This window comes from Phascolarctos cinereus, unplaced genomic scaffold, assembly GCF_003287225.1.
Source record: "Phascolarctos cinereus isolate Bilbo 61053 unplaced genomic scaffold, phaCin_HiC Scaffold_1;HRSCAF=81, whole genome shotgun sequence".
Classification (NCBI taxonomy): Eukaryota; Metazoa; Chordata; class Mammalia; order Diprotodontia; family Phascolarctidae; genus Phascolarctos; species Phascolarctos cinereus.
The window spans coordinates 294,079,768-294,097,014 of NW_027555514.1; the positions used below are offsets into that span (position 1 = coordinate 294,079,768).

Consider the following 17,247-nt stretch of genomic DNA (forward strand, 5'->3'; position numbering starts at 1 on the left):
TGGGGGAGGGAGCTTTGAGCAGATACAAGGAAACAGGTAGACTCAGTGGGCTCCCCCCCCCCCCCGGGTCAGAGGATCTAGTCTGGGGTTGTGGATCAGGGCTCTGTGCTTTTGTCCAGCTCAGCATGGAATGGAGGCTGCTCTGGATTTGAACTCAGGAGTGCCAGGAAGCCCAAAAGGCTCACGGGGCCTGGAAGTTGAGGCCAGCTCATGCAGCTCCTCTTCTCTGCCCAGTCCCAGAACCTTTAGCCTGGGCTGGGTGGGAGGCTGAGGGTTTTCCAGCCCATCCTCTGGCCTGCAAGCAGGACTGTCCTCATCATTGCTTCCAGAACTAATGGAAATAGATTTCAAAAGCTTCCTGGCTGACACGTTTCAGGGCCGCCAACACTCTCTAATCACTCTGTTGTTGGGGGGGGGGGAAGGGATGGCTGGCCATCGGCTAGATAGAGAAATGGACCAAAAGTGAGGCACCCAAAACCACAGCAGCCCGAGCAGAGCCCTGCCAACAGGGCCAAGGGGTCATCTTGCCACGTCTTCTTGACGACCCAAAGAGGCTTTCTGGGGGAAGGCAGAGTTTGACTTTTGCTTCCTTGTGAATGATGAGGCAGCTTTGTTCATCGCAGCTCTTAAAGGATGAATGAGAATGAGGGGTGGGCTGAGGGGCTGCCCTGGTTCTCGCTTTGTGTCTGTCTGATCCTCTCTTGGCTCTGCCCCTCACGGCCCATCTCTCCCTCTTCACCCAAATGCACCGCTCACACTTGGGGAGTTTTTCCTTGGCCTGGCAGATGGTGGGCCTTGTGATGTGGGGAGCTAGAGAAGCTGGGGGCCACACGTGCCTCCTGAAATCCTTGAAGCTTAGACAACGTAAGCCCTTTGAAATGGCTCCTTCTGGCTTCTGCTTTGGCCACACATGTCTGCGATGCACTGTGTCAACCGGGGGCATGTTCACCACAGAAGGGGAGTCGCGGGTATCCCCTGAGTCCTGAGCATACCCTGAGTAGGCACAAGTGTGGAGAGTGGGACTCTGGGGTGCGGAGGGCCAGGTGGCCTGACCGAAACGAGTCCTCTTCATTCCATACGGGTTTCCAGCTGCCAGGGAGTTCTAAAATTCCAGTCCAAGAGTAGATGGACAGGAGAGGTCTCCTGAGGCGCAGACATTTCCTGGAGTGAGGACACTCAGGCTTTGTCTTTGCTGTTGCGTTGAGTGACATTGGGAGATGCTTCCCTCAGGTGACTGTGGCTGTGCCCCGAGGCTGCTGCTGATTTCCTCGAGCCCTTTCCACCCTGCATCTTTGGGTGCTACTAGTCACCCGCTGTGCCGTTGGAGGGAGGGATGCAGCCACCTCTGGTCTGTTTTCGGGGACCTCGGTACAGGTTTTTATTTCCCTTCCTCCATTAGGCCCAGGGGGGCCTAGGTCTTCAGGACATGGGTAGAGAGTGGGGGGAAGGAAGTGAGACACCTCCCCTCTATCCCGACCTAGGAATGAGTGAGCAGCCGGGCACATGTGGCATATGCCCTCCCTCCCTCTCATCTGCTTGCCTGGTGCTTGCTGCCAGGCCTGATGCTGGCATGGCGGAGGCTGCTCCTTGGGGCTGTCTCTCCAGTGGGGTGGGCTTCCAGGAACAGACCTCCTCAGTCTCAGCTGCCCTTCAGAGCTTATTTCTCCTCACGCACGGGGCAAACACCCGGGCAGCATCATTCAAATGGGTCCCTGAAGGACTCTCAGACTATAAAGCCTTCTGTGTTAGTGCAGCCCTCAGTGCCCCCCCATGTGTCTGAGGCTCCCGCATTGTGCCTGGGCCCACATCCCTTGGGGGCTGCTGGCTCTTCCCTACCACTGTTTGTTCAGGAGAGCAATTAATCTTGCATCCTGATTGCTGGGACTGATGAATTTTGGCTTCTCCGGCACCAGAGACAAAACCTAGCAGGGCTGGATGGACGGAGCTACCCTAGCTAGCTCCATGGCAATGGGGTCTCCCAGGCCAGGAGAAGCGTAGGGAGGGCCGCTCAGGCGGCCGCATTTCTGACCTTTCCAGATAGGCGGGCCTGGCACTAATCTCTAGGTAGTCTGGGTACTCCAATAACAAAGTCCTGTCAGAACAATTTAGGAGGTGCTGGGGGTGGTGGTCTGTTGTGGTATGCATGAGTGCGTGTGTGTTTGCGCACGCGCCTGCGCGCACTTTGCCTCAGCCCTTCTGTTCTATCAGCCCAACACCCATGGCATCTTTCAAAATTCTCGGTGGGCGGGGCTGAGCCAGCCAGCCCCATGCTTACGTGGGGGCCTGTGCAGCCAGTTCAGATGAAAGAAGACAAAAGTGGTGTTCTTCCCATCCCCAGGGCTGGGTGGTGCTCATTTAGCCTGCCTCCGACTCATGTGCGAACCTGTCGCCCTGGGCTCCTGAGCCAGGCAGAGTCGCTGCCCAGGCCGGAGGGCTCCTCGGTCGGGCTCTGGGCCACCAGCTTGTCTGAGCTGCCCCTGGAATTCCAGCTTGGAAGGAGCAGACCTTTCCCCAGAGCATGTCCTTTTGAGGCTGCTGCAGAGTTCTCCAGCCTGCCTGGCCTTCCTTCTGTGGGGGAGATCAACCCTCCAGCTGACTTTCTTTTTTATTTTAAGAAAGGATTGGGTGGCTGTGCTCTGTAGGTAAGTCCTTTCCTGGGGGTCCATTTTATTTGTAGCAGAGGCACCAGCAGCCCGCTGCCAGGGTGGGGAAGAAGTCAGAGCAGGTTGTCAGGAATCATCCTCGCAGAGACTGTGCCAAGGTTTGCCAAGTGTTGTGAGGTTTTTTTTTTTTGTTTAAATCTTAACCAACCAATGTAGAAAAACCAGCTCCCTGTCGAGCCTGTTTTGTCGGACGCAGGCCTCGGCAAAGGCCAGGAGATGCGGTGGGGCAGCTTCTTCGCCGTGCCCTTCTCTCTAGCATTGGAGCAGATGGGACCCTCTTTTCACTCCCCCGAGCTCCATCAATAGTCTTGGCCCATGTTACCCTTTTGTGTGGCTCTGTTTGGCCAAGGGAGAGAAGAAGGGCTAGATGGCGGCAGCCCGGACCGACCAGCTGGACAAGGGATGAAAACAGAATTCGGCACGTTCAGAACGAGGCAAGCGGCTTCCTTTTCTTGGCTGCTGGGTCCCAGATGACTCTGGCGCTGCAGATTCTTTCATTTTTCCATTTGAAATAACAGGAACTAATTTCTGTAGTGCTTTGAGCTTTAAATTTAAAAAAGAAAAGAATAGCAAACTCTTACACCTAGGTATTTTGTTATATTTGCTTAATTCTGTTAGAGAAAGTTATTACTGCTTTTAAAAATTGAGTTCCTTAATTTTCCATTTAGAGAGGCTAGTTCTGCATTAAGACCTGTATATAGAACATTTTGGTATAATCATAGAAATTAGTTACTCATCAAAGATTGAGTCATAGGAGAACAGCTCTGTTGGACCTAGTATGGGGCCGGCGTCTTCCCGAGCCTGAGTTTTAGCTAGAGCCACCAACAGGGCTTCTGGGAGTGGGACGTAGGACAGACACATGCCTTTCGATTCCTGAAGGTGTTTCCATTTAATTGGGAATAACTTCGGAGGTCTTGGCACACCTTAGCTTTCTCGGTAGCTTTTTCTCTCAAGCCGCCCCTTGGGTTGACTGGAATTTTCAAATGGCTTCTAAAGTGCCCAAGTTTCTAATTTTTTAAAAATGTTGTTTTGCTTGTAAAAAAATCCCGGATGGTCATGTGTCCAGTTCCCATCCCCTGCACATGACTAGTCCAGCTGCTTCTGCCCAGAAGTAAGCCTTTGTTTTCCAAGTTTCATTGTCACTTAAAGTAAAATGGGATGGTGATTTATGGAAAAGCTGGTTGGGAACAGAAAGTTTAAAATTATACTCTCAGGGAGATCTGCCCCAATAACACTTCTTCTTCCCTTCTGTGTTAGGGTGGCTTTCCGTGGCCAGCTGGCCAGCCCTGCTGGAGGGGGATAGGGAGTGGCTTTTGCTCAGAAAGCCAGTATCCCGTGTGGGGAGAAAAAGCCCCGACCTCTTTGGAGCGAACTCGGTGGGCTCCAGAGACGTGCGCGTGCCAAAAGGAGAGCGTCTCTTCCCTTCCTTCACATTTCTCTGTATTCCACTTTACCCATATGTTTCGCAGGCCCCAAAGATGGTACTGGTCAAAGATGCCAGTCGTGGGGTGGAGGGCAAGGGAGGCATTGAGGCTGGACGCAGCTAATGCCCGTCTTTGAGATCAAATGTTGCCACCCCCCCACACGCTTTCTGGTGATAAGTGGAGATATTTAGAACATCAGAATTTGGGGGGTGAGGTTTCCTCTTTTGGGGAGCAGATCTGTGATTTTATTGGTGTGGGGAACTCCTTTGGCCAAGCGCAGCTCACTAGATGCTTATTGATCGATAGCTAATCAGTTGGTAGCTGATAGAACTTCATGTTATTCTACTACAGCTAAACAAAATAATCTGTGCAGAAGGAAAAATATATATATATATTAATTTTCTCCCATTATCTTCATGCCATAATGGTCCACTGAGGCAGGCTGCCCCGTAGCCTTATCTGGCTAATGAGCTGATGCCATATAATTGCCACAGTCCAACTCTTAGTTTTGAACTTGAACAATGAAGGAAGAAATCAGGACCAAACATGGAATAATTTTTTTTTGTTCTTTAAATGATTCTTCATCAGTCTAAACATCAACTTTCTTTATGGCAGACAGTCTTTGCCAGTTGTGTATATATGTGTGTGTGTGTGCATGAGTGTACATCTGTGTGTTCATGTGTATGTGTCTGTGCATGTGTATTACATGTACATGTGTGTGTGTGTGTGTGTGTAAAGAGAACTCTGGGCAGCGCCTGCTCTGAGCCCTCCTTTCTATATAAAGTGAACTCCCAGCCTGAAATGGTACATTCTCACAGCACAGATGGGCCAGTCTGTCATTAGGACTGTCTGTTACTTGTTGGGACACCGAGCATATTTCTGGTGCAGAATCAACAATTTCTAAGAACCCAGGTCAAAATAAACAAGTGATATTTGCTGATTAAAATAGCCTTATTAAATGAACTTTTCATTCTCTTGTCCCCTAAACCCATGCTATTTGGGAGAGGGAGGAAGGAATCTTTACCATGGGGGATTTGAATCTCCAGCCTCCCACAATCAAGGCCCTCCACCATTTTTAATCTGCATCTGGCCTTTTGAATCTTCTTTTGTGACGTCGGCTGGGTGTTGAAATAATCAGGGTTGTAAAGACATTCATAGGCCGTCGAATGCTTTCCTAGTTTCTAGTGTGATTTTTGGTTAAAACCATTTGGAGACCTTGAACAAAACCAGGTTATAGATATTTGGCTTGAACTAGGGCTTGACTGATACCTCCCTTCAAAAACTGAGTAGATGAACAGCAGAAAAGAGCATCAGATTTTTAAACATTATCTTGGAAAGAAGTTTTACAAAGGTATAATTCTCATAGTAAAACTTGTGATACCAAAGCAGCTCTTGTGCTTTCGTTGGGTTTCCCCTCCCCTCCAGGGGCGTTTTGAGGCTCCAGTGAGAAAACCATCGTAGAGTGCTTAGCACGGCGCCTGGCGCAGGCACTATACAAACGTTAGCTGTTACTATTCTTCCCAACGCCAAAAGCATATTAGACACTTAATAAATGCTATTGATCAGATCTGCATGCAACTATTTGGATTATAGATAAGTAGTTCTGAGATGACTCTCTCTCTCTCTCTCTCTATATATATATATGTTTTTTTTGATTTGCTTTTCGCTTATATCAGTTTCAGATTGATTTGGAGCTCAGAGTTCTTTGTGTCTTTCTTTCCTAATTCTGTATTCATCCTCGAAAGCTCCATCACCACCCATCTCTGCCCAGCTGGTCTGCTATAACAAGGAATGAGACGGAGCTTCTTACAAACGGGTCTATATCACCTATAATGGGAGGCAAGCTCACTCCTCCCAGTATGTAGTGGGACGGTCATTATTATTATTTTTGGTATTTGTTAGAGCAATGCCTGTCTGTTAATCTAGGTGTGATAATGTCAGTGGCAAACATTAGAAATGGACATGGATATTGGGGAAATGGACTAGAACCCCCAGTGTCTGTTGCTTTCTCATCTCCATCCCCCACCCCCATGCACATGGGGGCCTTGGAGGCGCTGTTCAGGAGGACATTTCAGTGCTGTCCCTTCTGCCCTCCAAATGGGCCACTTAATAACAAATGCTGATGTGGAGAAAGCCCAAACTGACTATTTTCCAGAGCGCATTGTGGTGGGGTGGGGTGGGAGGGAAGCCCATTTTCAGACTCGGCTCCAGAGAGATGAAACCCTGCGGCCCTTGATCCGTGCATGAAAGAGGACGTGAGCCCAGTGAGGCTCTCAGAGGCTCCTGAGCGCTCTGGCAGCACCTCTTCCCCAAACTGGGCCGTGGAGGCCTTTGATGATCAGTGGGTGTGTCTCTTCATGTTCAGCGCCATCTTGTATGCATCTACAGGCACACATAGGCACATTGGCACACACGGATGTGTGTCTGGGTGGCGCCACTACTCTAGTTCTACCCTGGCCCGTTCCCTGGGAGTGGGCGCTCTAGGCCTTTCCATATCCATTGTCTCAAAACCTCTGACCTTGTTTAGCTGGCTCCTGCTGTTGTAATTTGGCCACAGACGCAGGGCAGGCAGCCTGAGAAGAGCCCTGTTTCAGTGGGGAAGGGGCCACTTTCAGATAAGCTTGGATTCCAGACCCTCTTCTTGCTGCCAACCCTTTGAGCTTGCCCCTTCCTGAGACATCCTTGGGGGGGGTGGTAGTGTTAAAATCCATTCAGACACGTCTGGATGCCGGCTAGAGGGTGGGAGGGAGGTTGAGGCTAGGCTTGTGACAAGGAGAGCCTGGGGGACTCGCTTCTCTGGCACCGCTCGATCATGGTCGCTCCGGGAATCCCGGGCAGCCGGCCAGAAAGAGGACGCCATTTTGCACACTTGAGATGGAAAGCCAGAGACTAGGGAATCAGACCCAGTGGAAGGAAATAATGGAATTCTTTTAAAAGCAGGTGGTGAAGCAGAGGACAAGCCAGAGAGTTTAGAGGCTCTTAGCTTAAGAGATGGAAAGAACCTTTGAGGTCACATACTCCAATCTCTCATTTTATACCAAGGAACTGAGGCCTCCAAAAAGTGAAAAGGCTAGTCCACGGTCACCCAGAAAAGCCAGAGGCAGAGCTGGCCTCCCGACTCCAGGCCTCCATTTCCAAATCTTCCCACTGGCCCCCACTATGTGTATGTGGAGGGGGAGGGGAGGAGAGAAGGGGAGGGCGAGGATCCAAACCTGGGTAGGAACACTCTGTTACAGGAACTTCCTCCCCTGATGTCTGCTCATCTGACAGGGCTGCCTGCCGGGAGCCCAGAGCCCTGCTCGTTCCAGACTTGAAGGCCCAGCCCTCTCCCCACTCCACTATTCTAGTACTCAGGTGAAGGAAGGGGAAAGAAATCAAATGGCCTTCTGCCCATTTTTATTGAGAAATTCAGGGGCTGACAGAGAAGCCTTGAGCTGGGCTGGTGTTGTTAGCATCACCTCCTCTCGGTACATCAGGGCGCTGCCGGCAAGAGCCCTTCGGGATACAGATTGGCATGGCCTCTGTCTGAGTTCCCTTCTACTTCGGACACTCTGCCACCATCCAGTCCACCTCCTTCTTTTACTGCTGCAGCATCTCAGACCCAGGAAGGCTAATCAGAAAGCAGAAATGTGCCCAAGGTGTCTTGGGTAGCAAGCTTTGGAACTGGCAAACATGCCCAGGTCTTTTGACTCTTGACCTTCCCAGGATTCTTTCCCTGTCAGCACAATCCTCCAAAATCATTCTGGAGGTAAGAGAGGTAGTGAATGCATCCTTAGCCTCTTGTGATGGGCAGCCAGGGAAACTGAGGACCCGACTGGACTCGGACACAGTCACACAGTGAGGGAGGGGAAGAACTGAGGTGCAAACCCGTGTCCTGTGACTCCGAGGCAGGCAGGGTTTGGCTCACTCTTCTGAGTCTTGGATGGCTTGGATTCAGCCTCTTAAAATTCTTTGACTTCGAAGCCAAAAGTCTTAGGGGGGAGCTGGCAACAACACCAGAGAGTGGCTGGGCTCCTGGGCAAGCACACATGTCATTGTGCGCCCTCACGTGTGCATAAATGCACTCACACGTGTGCACGCACGTGTGTGCATGTGTATTCATCTATGTGTGCAGTGAGCAACGTTATGTCTGTCTACACACACGTGCATGTGTATGCATGTGTGTGTTCATGTGGGTGTGTGTGTGCCTTGTGTATGTGTGTGCTTGTTCATGTGTGTGGTCATGTGAGTGTGTAGGGTGGGGGAAGTATAATAGGATTTCACAAGCAAAGTCTGAAATGTTTATGAGTAGTAATAACTGACATCTTGAGAAAGCACCTTAGACTTAACTATACACTTTTCAGAAACTGTTTGCCTGAAAGAATTCCCTGGACCGTCCATACAAGCCACTATACTTGCCCGGTGACTGTACATTGAAGTGAATCAGTTCTGCCACAGGACACATGCCCCCAAGTTCGCCCCCTTGCCTGCCTTCTTTCCCTCCCTTGGTCCTGGGCAGGAGCATCACTTGCTCCTCCCTGGTCTCCTTGGTGTTCATCATTGGAATGGGTGCCAGTTCTCTGTTTCTGGTTCACTTTGCTTCACATTATGTCATAAGGCTCTTTCCCAACATCTTTGATTTTCTCATGCTTGTCAGTCTTAACAGCATCAGTGTACTCCTCGACGTGGCCCACTGCTCCTCTGTGGCTGGGCATGCAGGTGATTTCCAGTATTCTGTGATTGCAGATGATACGAGTAGAAAAAGTTTTGCCCATCTGTCACTCTTTGAGCTGCTTGTGGTTGCTGTTTTAATAACATTTCCAGGGCACACTTTGAAGCTTCTCTTCAAATGTGGGTCCTTGAAGAGTCTTTCTATTCAGGATGACTTCCTGCCCTCATCTTTGGCCCCTGTACGGTCAGAGGAGCCATGGCAAACAGGCGAGGCAGAGAAGGTAGCTGGCATGTGTACATGCACGTATGCTCATGTGTGTGCATGTGTGCACATGTGTATAGGTACTTGTCCCCTGTGGCTGTTCATATGATCAATGCTAAGAGGAGACTAGCTCTTTTTCCCAAAGTTGACTAGACCAGTAAATGTCCTGAGTAGAATGTGGCCAGCGAGAGAGGAAGCAGGCTGGGGGGAGCACTGCTGCTGCTGCTGCTGCTGCTGCTGTTTCTATTGCAGGAGCTGGAGGCTCTCTAGAGCCGAACTAGGGAGAAAGGGGATTGTGAGGGAGCCTGGAGCTTTCTTCCAGCTGGGCACAGTTCCCGCAGTGGCTCTGGAGTTGGGAAGGCCCGGGTTTAGATCTTGCCTCAGGTACTTTACTGGCTGTGTGACCCTGGGCAAATCACATAACCTGTTTGAAACTCACTCCCTTTGCCAGAGACTCAGATGCCCAGTTGGCCACCTTCCAAGTGCTCCAGAAGTGGCAGTTGTTCCTTCCTAGGGGATCTCACCAGTGGCAGAGCTGGAACGGCCCTGAGGGCCGAGGAGTCCATCCTGCCCTCTCTCTTTGTCTTGTTTGTGGATCATGGGGCTCTGGACAAAGGAAAAGAGCAAAGTGAAACTGGGCCAGAGTGGTAACAATGTATCTAGCGGCCGGGCCTTGGAACCTCCCTTGTGCTTGCCTTTGCTCAGCTCCTTGGGGGAGCTCCCTCCTGCAATGTCACCCACATTGTTGCTCCCTCTCTCCCACTTCTGTTTGTTTCACTTTGTATCAGCTTACACAGTCTTCGCAGATTTCTCTGAAACCATAGTCCTTCTTCCTTAGGGCCCAGTAATCTTCCATTCCGTTCACGTTTTGGGCAGCCATCTCCATCCCTTTCAGATAGGGAAACTGAGGCCAGGAGAGCGTGGCTGCCAGAGATCACAAGGGCAGCAGGTGGCGGAGCTGCCTCTTTGATGATAATTTCCTAGTCTGTGTATTAGTCCATTGGATCCTGTGCCCTCTGAAAGGAGCCTCTCAGCATGGTTCGTGGACATTTCCTCAGGGTCACATTTGAAAATCAGATCCGCAAAAGGAGGTGCCGGGCTCTGGTTTTCTGTTCTCTGTCCCACCCTTAAGGATTTCATAGCATTAGAGGAGCTGGCCTTCCTGAAAAGAGCCCAGGCCCCTTCCTCTTTGGGTCCCATTGCCTGGCAGGTGTTGTGGTTGAGGGATCTTGGGGAGGCCCAAGATGGGGGACGAGCAGGATGGTTTCAAGGCGCGTAGCACAAACAGGTCTCACTGGGGAGACTTGTAGGGGGGCATCAGGGATCTTCATCCCTCTAACCCTCATCTATCTGTGTTTCAAGGCCTGGAGGATCCCACATCCAGAAGGAACCTAGGAGGCCCTTTAGTCGCAGCCCCTCATTTGACAGAGGAGGAAACTGAGGCCCAGGGTGTGGGTCCCACAGATGTGGGATTTGAATCCTTGTCCTCTGATCTAAAAGCCAGGCCTGGCTTTACTCCATGACTGTTGACACATCAGCGGTTCAGCCTTTTTAAAGGGCTTCCTTTGTCTGGGAGGCCTCATTTCATGGGACTGGCTTAGAGACACATTCTCTGGGCCTGCTCTGGGCAGCTTTCGGCCTTAGATGCCACCCTGATAGCAAGGCTCTCTGAGCCGGAGATGACCTGTGAGGCCATGGAGTCCTTCTGCCTGTGCCTGAGCACAAAGGGGCCTGGCATCTCAGACTCCAAGTCAAGGAGGGAGCATCTGAGTCTGCTTGAATACCTGTAGCCACAGGGAGCTCACTACCTCCTGAGGCAGAGTCCCATTCCCCATCCAGCTTTTCTTGACATCAGCCTCCACTGGATTTTTGGCAGATTCCTTCCACTGCTCCCAGTACTGCCTTCTGGTGCCCCTAGAAGACTAATCCTTCTTCTGTGATCCTATGTCAAACTCAGTATCATGCCCCCAACGCTTCCCAGTTGGAGTTTACTGAGGGGTGGGTGATTTTGGGAGTTAGAATCACGAACTGTGTCTTGCTAACTTTAAAGCTCTGAGCATCAGTTTCCTCCTTGCAAGAAGAAGGCATGATTTGAACCCAGAGCTTCCTTACCCCAAGCCCAGTAGCGGTGGCCATGATGTTTCTTTCCATGAAAGTAGAAAGATCGCTGTGAGTGAGCTGGGGTGAGCTAGGAGGGTACTAGAGGTGGAGAAGGGAGGCCAGATCTGGAGTCTCAGCAGCCAGCTGTGTGTCTAGGCCCAAGTCTCTTCCCCTGTCTGTGCCTGTTTCTTCCACTGAAAAACTGTAAACTGCAGCGTTGGGCTCGGCTCTCTCCAGTTCCTGCCCTGGCAGCTTTCTGTGCACTGCCTGGGGGGAATGAATGTAGTTTCCCCACATCACCTTTTCCATTAGTAAGAAGTCAGGCTGTGTGTGTGTGTGTGTGTGTGTGTGTGTGTGTGTGTGTGTGTGTGTGTGTGTGTCTCCCTGTTCCCACAGGCACGCCCCTGGCTGAGATAGCAGCCATTAGTGGTCACCTCCTTCGACCTTGGGACCCAGAAGGCAACAACTCTTTGGAGCTGCTGTTGGGTTTCAGTTTCTCCAGCCTCTGCCCTTTGCAGGGTGGGGAGGGGGGGACCTCTTGAAAATCCCTGATGGTTTCTCTAATAATGCTAATTATAGCTAGCAGCTCTAGAGTGCTTTAGGGCGGATCCTTACCTAGCCCTGTGTAGGTAGGTGACATTATTATCCCCATTTTACAGCTGAGGAAACTGAGAAGTTAGGTGATTTACCTTGGGTCACACAGTTGGATGGGAACTCAGCTTCTCCTAACTCCAATTCCAGTGCTTTAACCAGTGAGCCTCTGATTATGTCTAAGATTGGTGGATCAGTGGGTTATGGAGAAAGCCTGGACTTGGAATCAGAAAAGCCACAGGTTCGAATCAAGGCTGTACCATTGGTTGTGTAACTTTCACTAGTTATTGACGTATTGCAGGGGAGAGAGGGCTGCCTCCCAAGGCACAGAGCTGGGAGCACATGGAGCCTCTGACACTGGTTTCCTGTGGGATTTGGTCATGTCATTTCCCTTCTCAGCCTCAGTTTCTTCATCTGTAAGATGGCAGACTCTTGTCAGGGGCCAAATCCAGCAGCTGTGAAGAATGTCTTCCCATTTTAAAATAAAGTTTTACCATATTTTAAAATGTAAACCCTTTTAGCTCAAAGGCTCTGGGGAGTGGGTAGGATTCTTGGTTCTGTATTCTAAGGTACCTCTCGGTTTGGACTGTATGCTGCTAGGGGAGGCAGTGGATAGAAATGAAATTTCAAAGACCTGAGTTTGAATCCTGCCCCAGATACCTTACCTCCAGTGTGACGCTGGACAAATTACTTATGCTCTCTCAGCCTCAGTTTTCTCATCCACAAAATAGGGATAATAATAGCACCTACCTCTTGGGGTGACTGAGGATCAAGTGAGATCAGTATCTCCAGGGCTTTGCAAATTTAAAATGCTATATAAATACTAGTTGTTATTATTATTAGTAATAGTAATAATAGTGTGTTCTACTGTACCTCCTAGTTCAAGCAACCAGTCAGCATTTAGTAAATCCCTGCTGGGTGTCTGATACTGTGCCTGCCCTCAAGGAGCTCATAAATGATCAGGGTGGACACACGTAGAAATAGAAATGAATAAACTCATAGATGCAGGCCTAGGAGGAGAAGGTGGGGAGGGAAGGCAGTAGCTCTGATATTTTGTTTTGAGGGAGGGGCTTCCTATCCTGTTTGCTGGGCACCGAGACTCTGCTTCCCTTGCCCCATTTGCCAGGCACCTCGGCTCTTGACTCTTCTTCCCTCACCCCTATTTGCCATGTACTGTGACTGTGACTCTGCTTCCCTCACCCCATTTGCCAGGTACCTCAGTCTTCTTCTCTCACCCCCATTTGCCGGACACCGTGACTCTGCTTCCCTCGCCCCATTTGCTGGCACCTCGGCTCTGCTTCCCTTTCACCTTCCAGGTCTTTCCCTCTTTCTCTTTGGAGGAGATCACCCAGGCCTGGGCCTCCAGAGGTGAGCTTTGGGAGGGCAGCCAGAGGCTGGATCCTTTCTCTCCTGTGCACTGCATGCAGTTGGGTTTCATATGTATTTGTGGAATACATTTGAGTTATGGGAAACTGAAAGTGTCAGGCCTCCTCCTTGTCCTGTGTCCAGATGCATTGGAGCTCTGCCCCACCTTTTTCTCTGGGGGTACTGACCCCTTTGTGTCTGGTTTTTAGAAGGCCTTTCCCCCAATAGTCATTTTTCACCCAGAAGGGAGGGCAGGCTCTGTGGGCAGCCAGCTGGTTGCTCTGACCCCACACCCTGATTGTGTATTTCTCATGGGATGCTGTGAGTTCCAATCCTAGGTCAAGAACTAGAAAGGACTCAGAGAGGAAAAAGGCTCACCCACAGCGGGGCAGCGGCTGAGGCAGGATTTGAACCTAGATCCTCTGGCCCATTAGCCAGTTCCCCTCCCAACTCACAGTATACAGAAAAGCCCCTTGTTTAACCTTGTGGACCATTTCTAATGTGAGGTGTTCTTCTCTGGGTCTGTGGCTTGTCTGGCCAGTGCGTGTGGGTGCTTTGGGACAGTGTCTGTGCCCTCAGCACCCAGGATGGCACCTGGCACATAGTCATAGTTGGTGCTTAATAAATGCTTGTCTGTAGGTTTGGCTGGATGGCCGATGATCGCCTGCCTCAGTGACTCAGAGTACCGGCCAGGAGACGATCTCTGAGCCAGGCTCCCTCCAGCCTTGTCCATGGGACACCTTCCACAAAATGAAGCTTGAGAGGGTGATGGGTAATGCTGCTGCTGAGTGAAGTGAGGGGCTAGGAAAGATGAGGCAAGAAACCTGGAGCCACAATTTGACTCAGAGCTCCTCGAAGGTATTGTTGAAGTATTCATGATGCTTACTGTGTTTCTCTAAAGCTTTTTCAAGTTTGCTCAATGCACACCCCACAACAGCCCTTTGAGGGAGGTGGGGCAAAGATGGTCATGCCCATTTTACAGAGTAGGAAGCTGAGGCCCTGAGAGGCTCAGTTCTGAAGTCAAGTAGCTGTGGGTGCTAGGAGTCACAGCTGTCTTTCAGACCAGTCTGTTTTCTGCTGTAGTAAAGGCAGAACTTCTCCTTTTAAAACTTCAATCCAGATTGAGGAGCATCCTGGGAAGTAGCTGAAACTTTCCAAAGGACGTAGTGGATTCAGATGACATGTGGGGGTAGGGGTGGCAGTGGAAACTCCAGCCCTTCTCAGTTCAAGTCAACAAACATTGATTAAGCACCTGTGGTATGCCAGGCACTGTGCTAAGCTCTGGGGTACAAAAAGGAGCAAAAGATCGTCCCTGCCTTCCAGGATTCCCCAAGCTAATTGGGAGCTTACGGTCTCTAAAGAGATGACCCCAGAGTTTGCAGTGCCTGGTGTTAGCTGTGCCATCCATGGCGATATTCTGTGCCCAGGATGAGCAGGTGTGGCATCCACACCAGCTCCCCAGCTGTCTTTAAGTCAGAAATAGGGAAACTGTGTTGCCCAGTGGAAAGATCCCTGGTAAGTCCTGGCTCCTCCCCAGTGACTTGCTTCGAGACCTTGAGCAAGTCTCTTGTCTTCTGACATTCCCTGTTCTAAGGTCGCTCCTAGCTCTGATATTCCCTCTTCTTCAGCTCTAACATTCCCTGTTCTAAAGTCCCTCCCAACCTTGACATCCCCTGTTCTATATCAGAAGATGTGTTTAAGTCTTTCCCAAACTGTATTCCATAAAATCCTGGTCTTCCAAGTGTTGGCAGTCAGATTTCCCTTAGAAAATTTTTAATGCTTCTGCTATTTCCCCTCTAAAATATTAAATTAGCATTCCAAATATTGAATATGTGTGGCTGTTGTTTTTGCTATGAAAATGGCCTTCATTTCCTCTCTGTACTCTGGACTTTCTGTGGGCAGTTTCACCACCCCAGCCCCCTCTGGGCCAGCATTTATGAGACCCATCAACATATTTCATGGAAACCAAACCAGGGGAGCTAAAAGGAGGGGTTGGCCTGGACGGGCTTGCTGGTTGTAGTGATGGTCACTGAGGCGCTGGGCCTGACCCACTGGGTCACTCCCTCCTATACATTGTGTCCTGGCCGAACTCAGTCCACAGAGGGCCTCATGTGGACTTTGTATTTATTTGGGGTCCTGGTAAGACCCTCAGTTGGCACAAAAAGATTGCTGAACATGAGTTGAGGGAGGTGAGTCCTTATTACCAGCAGGTCTCTGCTCCCACTAGACTGAGTTTCCTCTTCTGTACACGAGGGGCAGCCTTGCTAGTCTCTGAGGGCCCTCCCAGCACTGAAATTTGACCCCTGGTCTCTCGATGCCCCAGGCTTGGGGAGCCCAGTTTTGTACGGCTTTAAATGCCAGGCTCAGGAGTTTGGGCTTTCTGCCATGGGTAATAGGAAGCCTTGAAGGTTTCTGAGCAGCAAGGTGTGAGGGGCTGTGGAGTTTGGGTTGGGGGAGGGGTAGTGTTTTGGCAGAAGTTCAGGGACATGGTGAGGAAACAGCCAGTGTCCCGCACAGGGGGTCTGGGAGGAAGCCTGGTCATGTGGGTCTCCCTGAGCGTCTGACTCTTGTTCTTGCTGGCCAGGGGATGGTGGGGAGAGTTTGGGAAACTTGCTGAGTGAGTCCTTTGGAATGGGCTTCTAAAGTGGGCCTCTAGAGCTTGGAAACTGGGGCAGGAAGTGAGAGTTGACATTTTTCAAAAAGGTTGGCTTGTCCCCTTGGGGAATAATCAGAAACCTGTGAATCCTACCTGGGAGTGATTCCAGAAGCTGTGAAATGAAATGATTTAGTATCAGTAATGAACCTCAGCTAGGTCTGCAACCAGGCCCCTCAAAGGAGCCTTGAATGTCAAGGCTAGCCTGGCTCTTTGAACACAGGAATAGAAGAGACTTAAGAACAGAGGATGTCAGAGCTGGAAGAAGTCTTTGAATTGTATCAATAATAAAGGCTCTCATGTCTTTGACATATTGGGCTTACAAAGAGCTTCTTTTGTAGCAATCCTGCAATGGAGGGACACAGATATTATCATTTCAGTGCAATAGAGGAGGGTTATGGCAGTCAGAGTGGTGAAGTAAGCGGCCCACAGTATCCCAGAGTAGCAGAGATGCGGTCACCCCAGAGAGGAGAACCTGGGATTTGGAGACAGGAAGTCTCCCACTTCCTGCCTGTGGGAGCTGGCCAAGTTCTACCCCGCCTCTCCGTGCCTCAGTTTCCTCTTCTGTGCGATGAGAGAACTGGAGCAGATGCCTGGACATCTAGATCTGTCCCAAGCAGGAGCCCAAGAAGCAGAGTTACTGACGAGCAGCCTTCTCTAGGGACTGAGAAGCTTGTAAATGTGGGTTTGCCCTAAAAAGCATGGGAATCCAAATGCCCCCAGAAGCCAGAGGCTCCTCTTTGTCTGTGCTATGTGGGCGGGAGTGCTCTGGCCGCTGGTTGGCAAGTTACAATGAGGACAGCCAATACTCATCTTGGGTTTTTTTTTTAAAGGAACCAACCCAGAAGTTCCTGTCTGTCCCTGTTAGTGTGCCCTCCCAGCCAAGTTCCAAGATGCCTCTATTAGTGTGCCGCCCTCCCCAGAAATTCTGCATCTCACCCAAAAGTTGTGATCTGTCCCTGTTAGTGCATCCTCCCCCTGTGCCTCACCTGAAGTTCCCAGATGCCCCTATTAGTGCACCCTGGGCACCTCACCCAGGCCTGCCAAGTATCAGCACTCTTAGAGACTCAGAGGACAGCTGCTCTGACCTCAGGTACCAGCTGGCTTTTGAGCCCCTGGGACCCCAGAAGAGTGTGCCCCCATCCCACCACAAGCTATGACTGAGGTGGAGAAGATACCAGCCAGGTGCAGAGTCCCAGGGCCTGAAGGCCAGTGTCGGCCTTCCTGGCTGTGACCCTGGCCCAGCTCCTTGGGCTCATCTGTTAAATGGAGATAATCCTAGCGCTGCCCTCTCAGCAATGTCAGGAGATACGGCGACATGCAGAAACCACGCCAAGTGCTTTGAGCATCTCCATGTCCAATGGATGTGGGAGCTTTTATGATCATTGTTGTGATCATGACCCTGACCCGCACACACAGTGTGTGACCTGGGGCAGCTACTTTGTCTGTACCTCAGTTTTCTCACGTGGAGGGCAGGGCCGGGCTTGGCAGATCTCTGAGGGCTGTAAGGAACGGGCCTTGTGGCAGGGAGAAGGACTG

At 50.7% G+C, this 17,247-nt stretch overlaps 1 long non-coding RNA gene across 1 annotated transcript in view; it reads left to right on the forward strand.

Annotated features, from left to right (window-relative positions):
* LOC144455130 (uncharacterized) overlaps positions 1-17,247 on the forward strand; it is a 62,770-nt gene that overhangs the window by 12,383 nt on the left and 33,140 nt on the right. The gene's annotated exons all lie outside the window — the stretch shown is intronic.